Source organism: Pseudophryne corroboree, chromosome 9, assembly GCF_028390025.1.
Source record: "Pseudophryne corroboree isolate aPseCor3 chromosome 9, aPseCor3.hap2, whole genome shotgun sequence".
Taxonomy (NCBI): domain Eukaryota; kingdom Metazoa; phylum Chordata; class Amphibia; order Anura; family Myobatrachidae; genus Pseudophryne; species Pseudophryne corroboree.
The window spans coordinates 249,479,232-249,490,399 of NC_086452.1; positions in this window are offsets into that span (position 1 = coordinate 249,479,232).

Sequence of the window (11,168 nt, forward strand, 5' to 3'; positions counted from 1 at the left end):
GGACTGGGGACCACCAGTATATTATATAGGAGGAGTACAGTGCAGAGTTTTGCTGACAGTAACCACCAGTATACGTTGTCTGCCTGAATAACACTCCATATCTGTGCTCAGTGTGCTGCATATATCTGTGCTCACACTGCTTTATTGTGGGGACTGGGGACCAGCAGTATTTTATAGGAGGAGTACAGTGCAGAGTTTTACTGACAGTGACCACCAGTATACGTTGTCTGCCTGAAAAACACTCCATATCTGTGCTCAGTGTGCTGCATATATCTGTGCTCACACTGCTTTATTGTGGGGACTGGGGACCACCAGTATATTATATAGGAGGAGTACAGTGCAGAGTTTTGCTGACCAGTGACCACCAGTATACGTTGTCTGCCTTAAAAACCACTCCATATCTGTGCTCAGTGTGCTGCATATATCTGTGCTCACACTGCTTTATTGTGGGGACTGGGGACCACCAGTATATTATATAGGAGGAGTACAGTGCAGAGTTTTGCTGACAGTGACCACCAGTATACGTTGTCTGCCTGAAAAACACTCCATATCTGTGCTCAGTGTGCTGCATATATCTGTGCTCACACTGCTTTATTGTGGGGACTGGGGACCAGCAGTATTATATAGGAGGAGTACAGTGCAGAGTTTTGCTGACAGTGACCACCAGTATATATAGCAGTACGGTACGGAAGACCACTGCTCTACCTACCTCTGTGTCGTCAAGTATACTATCCATCTAGATTCTATACCTGTAGTGCATTTTAGTTTTGCAGTTTGCTGACAGTGACCACCAGTATATATAGCAGTACGGTACGGAAGGCCACTGCTCTACCTACCTCTGTGTCATCAAGTATACTATCCATCTAGATTCTATACCTGTGGTGCATTTTAGTTTTGCAGTTTGCTGACACTGACCACCAGTATATATAGCAGTATGGTACGGAAGGCCACTGCTCTACCTACCTCTGTGTCGTCAAGTATACTATCTGTGACAGGACGGTACCGTACGAAAGCACTCGCCGCTTTCGCGTCCCGTTGACTGCGCACAGAATGGAAGGTCAAGTCACACGAGGCCTGACCGCATAGGTCCCCCATCCTCCAGCCTGCCTTCCTGCCACTGGGGTCCAGGGAGCTGGCTCTCCCTGTCCCCCCAGTGTGGCACTACTCAATGGCCTCACCGCACAGTGCGGCGCACCCCCCTGTACCGAAGCCCAGCAGCTCGGGACACTTGTCCCGGCCGCTGTGGCTCTGGGTCTGTTGCAGCGCTGAGGTGCCGGGAGCGTAGCTCCCGATCCCCATCGCTCATCATCCTGCTCACCCCCCACCGCTAGGGAGCCGGCTAGCCCGGTCCCCCATGAGCGGCGCATGTGGTGGCCTCGCCGCGCAGGGGGCTGGCTAGCCCGGTCCCCTGTATGCGGCGCTGGATCTGTGGTGTCTTGCCGCAGCGTCCGGCGGGGAGCTGGGCTGCGGCGCACCCCCCCTTGCCGGCCAGCAGCCCGGGACGTCCGTCCCGGCTGCTGCGGCTGGCCACCCGTGATGGGCTGAGGCGCCGGGAGCGGAGCTCCCGGCCCCCAGCGGCGGCTCTCCCTTCTCCCCGGCGCGCACACAGTTGGTGCGCCCGGGGCTGCACTGACCGCTGCCGGGAGCGGTCTGCTGTTTTCCCCCGTGGTGTGCTGGAGCCACCGTAATGGATTGTGGTCCGTTACCACCGTAAAATGGCGGCCATACAAATAGGGCTGAAGCTTCTTCACAGCCCAAACAATAGCCAAACACTCCTTTTCAATTGTGGCATACCCCACCTCCCGCGGTAGCAGCTTTCTGCTCAAATAGGCCACAGGGTGCTCCTGTCCATCCGGCCCCTCCTGGCTCAGTACTGCCCCGAGTCCGTACTGTGACGCATCAGTTTGTACAACAAAGTTTTTACTATAGTCCGGCGCCATCAGTACTGGGGCTTGTACTAGAGCGGTTTTCAACGACTGGAATGCCAACTCACATGCGGTCGTCCAGTCAACTATCTTAGGGAGTTTCTTCTTAGTCAGATCAGTCATGGGTTTGGCCACAGAACTAAAGTCAGGGACAAAACGTCTGTAGTACCCTGCGATCCCTAAGAAAGCCAGGACCTGTCTCTGGGTTGTGGGCTGGGGCCAGTCGCGGATCGCCTCCACCTTCGCTGGTTCAGGCTTCACCTTACCTCCCCCCACACGGTGCCCCAGGTACTGTACCTCTGTCATCCCCATTTGGCACTTGTCTGCCCTGATGGTCAGACCTGCCCACCGAATCCTCTCTAACACCAACCCCACATGCCCCAGGTGCTCTTCCCAGGTTCGGCTGAAGACAGCAATGTCATCCAAGTAGGCCTGGGCGAACTCTCTGAACTCCTTCAGTAGGTCATCGACCACACTCTGGAAGGTGGCTGGCGCATTCTTCATCCCGAATGGCATGGTTTTGAACTCAAACAAGCCAAAGGAGGTGATGAAGGCGGACCGTTCCTGAGCCTCGGGAGTCATTGGTATCTGCCAATACCCCTTGCTCAGGTCGAACGTAGAGATGTACTTCGCTCCAGCCAACTCATCTAACAGTGCGTCAATGCGGGGTAGGGGATAGGCGTCGGATTTGGTCACTTCGTTCAACCGGCGGTAGTCTACGCAGAACCTGGTTGTCCGGTCCTTCTTGGGAACCAGTACAATGGAGTCGGCCCAGGGACTGTTGGAGCGCGTGATTACGCCTAGCGCTAACATCTCCTGCACCTCTTGGTAGATACTCGCCTGCGCCTCTGGTGAGACCCGATACGCGGGTTGCCGAATCGGCCTATGCTCACCAGTGTCTACATGATGGGCACGTAGGGAAGTCAGGCCGGGCTTCCTGCTGAACTGGGCCTCAAAGGACTGCAGCACTGACTCCAGCTGCTCCCTCTTGTGGTTACCAAGCTCACTGCTCCAGCTTACTTCCTCTACACCACCCTCACCCTTGGCATCTGCGAGGAGGTCAGGAATGGGATCTTTTCCTGGTTCCTCCATCGGCAGGCAGCACACAGCGGCTGCCGACTCCACACGCTCGTGGTATGCCTTCAACATGTTTATATGGTAGGTACGCTGTCTCCTACCATCGCTGTCAAATGACACCACGTAGGTGATGTCGCTTAGGCGTTTTGCGACCGTGTACGGTCCCGCCCAGGCAGCCTGGAGCTTGTTCTGACGTGTGGGCACCAGAACCAGCACCTTCTGCCCTACTCCAAAGACCCGAGCACGCGCACCCTGGTCATACCAAGTCTTCTGCTTGGTCTGTGCTTCTGCAAGATTCGCTTGCGCTAGTCCCATGAGATTCTCTAACCGATCTGTGAGCTTCAACACATACTCCACCACAGACTCATCCTGGTGGATCAGCTCCCCCTCCCAAGACTCCCGGAACAGGTCAAGAGGTCCACGGACTCTGCGGCCATATAGTAACTCGAAGGGTGAGAATCCGGTCGACTCCTGCGGCACCTCCCGATACGCAAACAGGAGGTGCGGCAGGTAGCGCTCCCAGTCTCCCCCCTCCGAAGTCACAAATGCCCGTAGCATCTGCTTCAGAGTGCCATTGAATCTCCCGCAAAGTCCGTTAGTCTGGGGATGATAGGGGGCAGTGCGGAGTTGGCGCACTCCGCACCTCGCCCAGAGACACTGGACCAGATCACTCATGAACTGCGTCTCGATCAGTTAGGATCTCACTGGGGAACCCTACTCTACTAAATATGCCTAGCAGAGCGTCCGCTACCTTTTCCGCAGTGATGGCGGACAGAGCCACAGCCTCTGGATACCGGGTAGCATAATCCACCACGGTGAGGATGTATCTCTTCCCCGATCTACTGGGCACAGGTAGGGGACCGACTATGTCCACGGCCACTCGTTGGAAAGGTTCCCCGACTATTGGCAAAGACCTCAGGGGAGCCCGAGCACTGGGGCGTCCAAGCCGTTGGCATACATCACAGGACTTACAGTAGGTCCAGACGTCATCCGACACTCCAGGCCAAAAAAAGTTCTGCGTCAGGCGCCTCAGTGTTCGGTCCCTCCCCTGGTGTCCCGCCAAAGGAATTTCGTGTGCAACTGACATCAGTTGCTCCCGAAAGCTCCTGGGAACCACCAGTTGAACTTGCTCCCGCACCGGCCTATCCCCTTCTACCTTGGCTACCCGGTACAGTAACCGCTTCCACCAGGTCACACTCCCTGCCCCTATCCCAACAAGGCCGCGGCCAGCTTGGCGCCTCATACCTTTCAGGGATGGGTCAGAGAGCTGAGCTTCCCTAAACTCCTGCCTGCGGCCCTCACTTTCTCCTAAGTTTGGACACTCTACAGGGGGAATATGGGGGTCAGTCAAGTCGGGGTCAGTCATGGTAGGGTCGGGGTAGTCGCTCATACTCACCGCCGGAGTTGGCAAACCACTAGGGACAGGAGCATCACTGGGCACCCCCACAGGATTCAACAAACTGGAACCGACAACCTCTGCGTTGCTAGGGGACATAGGCCCACCAGAGGCAAGGGGCAGATGTGCTGATCTGGCCGCTGTGGTCTTTTCCTCTGGGATGGCTGACGCTGTGGTAGGCAGTTGTTCAGCCGCTGTGGTCTTTTCCTCTGGGCTGGGCGGTGCTGGCAGAGACGATGAAGACTGTAGTCTGGCCGCTTGACTCCGGGTGATGGCGTTCGCAAAGGCAGTAACGATTCCTCCACCGAGATCATTCCCCAAGACGACATCAGTTGGGAGGCCATCCATTACGGCAACATCTCTTAGCTCTTGTCCAGCTCCCCAGTCGAGGTAGACTCTGGCCATGGGCACTTCTCGCTCTAGCCCATCGGCCACTGTAACTTTTGCAGTGCAACCCTGCAGTACGGCAGCAGAATCGACCAGGTGGGGGCTTACAACGGTTATGGAGGCCCCAGAGTCTCTTAAGCCTTCGCCCTGCAGGGACCCCACTTGGACCGGCTGCAGGTGCTGCCACATGTTTGGTGGGGGCTTCTTAGCCATACAGGTGACTCTTTCCGCGGAGTCCACCTACTCCTCGCCACACTCCATCGGACTGACTGGAGGGGGTACAGTCTCTGGAAGCTCATCTCCCTGGGTTAAGCAAGCAATCCGGGCTCCAGCACTCGGATTTGGGGCACGAGTCTGGGGTGCTTGGGATGCAGGACAGTTCATCCTCAGATGTCCGATCTTCCCACAGCCATAGCACTTTTTGTCCAGGCGTGGCTCTGATGTCCTCTGATTACTGGCAGGGGCACTGCGGGGCGGTTGCTGGCCAAAAGCACCCGGGTTGGAAGATGCTTGCTTTGGGGGGTGATGAGCTGAAGAGGGGTGTCCCCCTGGGGGTACAGTCTTTTGGGGCTGGCTGCTGGTTGGGCGCTTCTGCCCCTGCGGCCGAATTGCCACATACTTGTCTGCTAACTGGGCAGCCATCTTTAAGCTGGGTGGCTCCCGATCTAGCACCCACTCCTTCACTTCTGGGGCGCACCTGCGGTAGAACTTCTCCCTGCAGATCAGGTCGATCAGTGCGTCCCACGTAGTGGCTTCCGAATCCTTCACCCACTTCACCACGTACTGCCGCAGCTGGGTGGCGAACTGCTCATGGGTGCTGCTAGAATTCTTGGGCAAGTCTCTGAACTTCTTCCTGTAAGACTCTGGAGTGATGAAGAATCGCTGGAGGAGGGCCTTCGCGACTTCGTCATAGTTCCCACAGTCCTCCGTGGCCACTCCTCGATAGGCCTCCAAGGCCTCTCCATGCAGAGTGGGCATAAGGTGTCTCACCCACTCTGACTTGGGTAGATCGTGTAGTTTACAAGTCCTTTCAAAAACTTGCAAATGTCCATTAATGTCTCCATCACTGTCTGCATACTTGGCAAACTGAACTCGTCCTGATCTGTGTACCCCAGCTGACAACGGCTCCCGGGGTACCACGGCCTGTGGTGCCCGCTCATCACGCCACATCTGGATGATGATCAAGCGCTCTTGCTCCGTTGCCCTTTCCCCCAATTCCGCTAGCCGATCTGCTAGGGTATCCGGGCCACCCCCCCTGGGACGTTGGGATCCTGGCCCTGCTAGGGATCGCTGGGAAACATGGCTGCTGTGAGAGAGGGCGGGGCTTGTGGATCTCACCGGTTCTGTACGAAGGTCCACTGGTGGGCCGTCCTCTGCGATGCTGACGCTGTCAGTGTTTTCCACCTCCACCGGATGGGACTCCTCCCAGCTCCTGAGCGCCGCCTGCATGACGCTTCTGGACGCGTTGAAAGGGATATCCACACCCTTCTCCTGGCATACGATCTCCAGATCATCCTTGGACATTCCGCTGAATTCCGCCATCTTGTGCGTTCTCCTGCGCTGCAGTTACTCCTCTCCTGAGTAACTCGGCTTCTCCAATCGGGTGATGAAAAGCCGCCTGGGAATATCCCACCACTATGCCACCAATTTCTGTGACAGGACGGTACCGTACGAAAGCACTCGCCACTTTTGCGTCCCGTTGACTGCGCACAGAATGGAAGGTCAAGTCACACGAGGCCTGACCACATAGGGGATTCCCGCTTACCGTCAGTAACCGCCTGTTACTGACTCCACCCACTGCGTTGTGGGTGGGTTTTGCTGCCACCACCAAACTCCTAACCGGCCGTGGCGTTTGGAACCACGGTTCTGCTCTGTATGTGCCGACGCACTGCCTTACCACAGATGTGTGGTGCTGACGAATCCCCACTAGCCACTTGCTAGGCCTCTACCGGTAGCTGGCGGAAGGCGGAGCTTGGAGACGTTGGGTGCTTCCCTGGACAGCCGGAGAACGGGGCTAGGTTTGGCCTAACCCTGTAGGTCACAAGATGAAGCAGTCTTCTTGAGGCAATGATGTTTATTTGCTCAATGATAACCTTTAAAAAGGATCCTCCCTATTGCTAGGGGCAACAGCATACAATCAGATGTTTTCAGCAGAATAAGATGGTATAATACACAATCCTATGGGCCAACTGCCCTCCTTTTATCCCTCTCCAAGACCCCTTACCACAGGGGGTAAGCCCGCCCTGTGGTGCACAACCAATCAATGTTTAACCATGAGCTGTGCATACCTTGGTCACATGCACAGCTAACAATGTTCCCTATGGACAGTGGGGAGTGGTCGGTCTCCCTTGACTCTCCCATCTTGGAGGATCAGGATACGCCCCGGTGCCGTTCAGTCTGGCTGGGGGGAAGTTTTCCCTCCTAAATCTGACTTCCAGAAACCTGCCCGGGACCCAGCTCACTGCCTGCAGCCTGGATTTGGGCTCCAGAGCTGGGCAGCCTGGCTCCCCGGTCCAGGTTTCTAGGCCACTACGGGTGATCTCCATGGAGCTCCAAGAAACCACTCAGCTTGTTTCATAGCTGAGCTGCTTCTCTTTCTCCCAGTGCCCCTTGGAAGTGTGAGGCTGGATGGGAAAACATTCCGTTTTTGGGGAAAAGGTCTGGGAGAATCCATCAGCCTGCACAGCCATGGATTCCCCCCTCCTGGGACACACAACCAAGTAAGTGCAATCTACCTTTAAATACATCACAATTAAATCACACTGTACAGGTTATACATTTAAAACAATGTCTTGATTTTAACTACTGTGCCCAGCGCTCAGCGCTGGGCTTCCCTAGCCCTGCAGCCTGGCTGCTAGGGCTCTCTCTCAGTGCTGGAGGTATGGGGCTGGCTTCCCCCATCCTCCAGCCTGCCTTCCTGCCACTGGGGTCCAGGGAGCTGGCTCTCCCTGTCCCCCCAGTGTGGCACTACTCAGTGGCCTCACCGCACAGTGCGGCGCACCCCCCTGTACCGAAGCCCAGCAGCTCGGGACACTTGTCCCGGCCGCTGTGGCTCTGGGTCTGTTGCAGCGCTGAGGTGCCGGGAGTGTAGCTCCCGGACCCCATCGCTCATCATCCTGTTCACCCCCCGCCGCTAGGGAGCCGGCTAGCCCGGTCCCCCATGAGCGGCGCCTGTGGTGGCCTCGCCGCGCAGGGGGCCGGCTAGCCCGGTCCCCTGTATGCGGCGCTGGATCTGTGGTGTCTCGCCGCAGCGTCCGGCGGGGAGCCGGGCTGCGTCGCACCCCCCCTTGCCGGCCAGCAGCCCGGGACATCCGTCCCGGCTGCTGTGGCTGGCCACCCGTGATGGGCTGAGGCGCCGGGAGCGGAGCTCCCGGCCCCCAGCGGCGGCTCTCCCTTCTCCCTGGCGCGCACACGGTTGGTGCACCCGGGGCTGCACTGACCGCTGTCGGGAGCGGAGCTCCCGGACTCCGGCGGTCGGCGGCTCCCTCTCCCCCGGCGCGCACACACTGCTGAGCGCGCCGGGGGCTGTCCTCCCTGCCGTGGTTTCCGGAGAGGTCCGAGACCACGGCACATATAAAAATACAGGTATTTTAACATTTTATAAACACGGCGCCTAGAGCCCATCACTTTTCAAATCTGGCGCCAAGCGCCCATTGTCTGTTAAAATGGCGCCGGGCACTAGGGGTTAACCCCTTCAGTGCCGCGGCGGCCATTTCCCTCGTGGCTGGGGCCTCTCCGGCCACACTCCCCCCCATTCAAGCGGGTCAACCAGGGACCCATGTCCCAACGATTTGGTCCCGCAGTCCCGCAGTCCTTAATGAGGTTACCGGGAGTTCTTTGGGGGTTCAGGCTCCTCCTGACGTGACAGTCCATCTGTATTGCATTGCTATGAGCCTTGCCTTGCTTGTGGATAATATGGAAGTCATAAACCTGAAGAGCAAGGCTCCACCGCAACAGTCTGCCGTTTTCCCCCGTGGTGTGCTGGAGCCACCGTAATGGATTGTGGTCCGTTACCACCGTAAAATGGCGGCCATACAAATAGGGCTGAAGCTTCTTCACAGCCCAAACAATAGCCAAACACTCCTTTTCAATTGTGGCATACCCCACCTCCCGCGGTAGCAGCTTTCTGCTCAAATAGGCCACAGGGTGCTCCTGTCCATCCGGCCCCTCCTGGCTCAGTACTGCCCCGAGTCCGTACTGTGACGCATCAGTTTGTACAACAAAGTTTTTACTATAGTCCGGCGCCATCAGTACTGAGGCTTGTACTAGAGCGGTTTTCAACGACTGGAATGCCAACTCACATGCGGTCGTCCAGTCAACTATCTTAGGGAGTTTCTTCTTACTCAGATCAGTCAGGGGTTTGGCCACAGAACTAAAGTCAGGGACAAAACGTCTGTAGTACCCTGCGATCCCTAAGAAAGCCAGGACCTGTCTCTGGGTTGTGGGTCGGGGCCAGTCGCGGATCGCCTCCACCTTCGCTGGTTCAGGCTTCACCTTACCTCCCCCCACACGGTGCCCCAGGTACTGTACCTCTGTCATCCCCATTTGGCACTTGTCTGCCCTGATGGTCAGACCTGCCCACCGAATCCTCTCTAACACCAACCCCACATGCCCCAGGTGCTCTTCCCAGGTTCGGCTGAAGACAGCAATGTCATCCAAGTAGGCCTGGGCGAACTCTCTGAACCCCTTCAGCAGGTCATCGACCACACTCTGGAAGGTGGCTGGGGCATTCTTCATCCCGAATAGCATGGTTTTGAACTCAAACAAGCCAAAGGAGGTGATGAAGGCGGACCGTTCCTGAGCCTCGGGAGTCATTGGTATCTGCCAATACCCCTTGCTCAGGTCGAACGTAGAGATGTACTTCGCTCCAGCCAACTCGTCTAACAGTGCGTCAATGCGGGGTAGGGGATAGGCGTCGGATTTGGTCACTTCGTTCAACCGGCTGTAGTCTACGCAGAACCTGGTTGTCCGGTCCTTCTTGGGAACCAGTACAACGGAAGCGGCCCAGGGACTGTTGGAGCGCGTTATTACGCCTAGCGCTAACATCTCCTGCACCTCTTGGTAGATACTCGCCTGCGCCTCTGGTGAGACCCGATACGCGGGTTGCCGAATCGGCCTATGCTCACCAGTGTCTACATGATGGGCACGTAGGGAAGTCAGGCCGGGCTTCCTGCTGAACTGGGCCTCAAAGGACTGCAGCACTGACTCCAGCTGCTCCCTCTTGTGGTTACCAAGCTCACTGCTCCAGCTTACTTCCACTACACCACCCTCACCCTTGGCATCCGCGAGGAGGTCAGGAATGGGATCTTTTACTGGTTCCTCCATCGGCAGGCAGCACACATCGGCTACCGACTCCACACACTCGTGGTATGCCTTCAACATGTTTATATGGTAGGTACGCTGTCTCCTACCATCGCTGTCAAATGACACCACGTAGGTGATGTCGCTTAGGCGTTTTGCGACCGTGTACGGTCCCGCCCAGGCAGCCTGGAGCTTGTTCTGACGTGTGGGCACCAGAACCAGCACTTTCTGCCCTACTCCAAAGACCCGAGCACGCGCGCCCTGGTCATACCAAGTCTTCTGCTTGGTCTGTGCTTCCGCAAGATTCGCTTGCGCTAGTCCCATGAGATTCTCTAACCGATCTTCTGAGCTTCAACACATACTCCACCACAGACTCATCCTGTTGGATCAGCTCCCCCTCCCAAGACTCCCGGAACAGGTCAAGAGGTCCACGGACTCTGCGGCCATATAGTAACTCGAAGGGTGAGAATCCGGTCGACTCCTGCGGCACCTCCCGATACGCAAACAGGAGGTGCGGCAGGTAGCGCTCCCAGTCTCCCCCCTCCGAAGTCACAAATGCCCGTAGCATCTGCTTCAGAGTGCCATTGAATCTCTCGCAAAGTCCGTTAGTCTGGGGATGATAGGGGGCAGTGCGGAGTTGGCGCACTCCGCACCTCGCCCAGAGACACTGGACCAGATCACTCATGAACTGCGTCCCTTGATCAGTTAGGATCTCACTGGGGAACCCTACTCTACTAAATATGCCTAGCAGAGCGTCCGCTACCTTTTCCGCAGTGATGGCGGACAGAGCCACCGCCTCTGGATACCGGGTAGCATAATCCACCACGGTGAGGATGTATCTCTACCCCGATCTACTGGGCACAGGTAGGGGACCGACTATGTCCACGGCCACTCGTTGGAAAGGTTCCCCGACTATTGGCAAAGACCTCAGGGGAGCCCGAGCACTGGGGCGTCCAAGCCGTTGGCATACATCACAGGACTTACAGTAGGTCCGTACGTCATCCGACACTCCAGGCCAAAAAAAGTTCTGCGTCAGGCGCCTCAGTGTTCGGTCCCTCCCCTGGTGTCCCGCCAAAGGAATT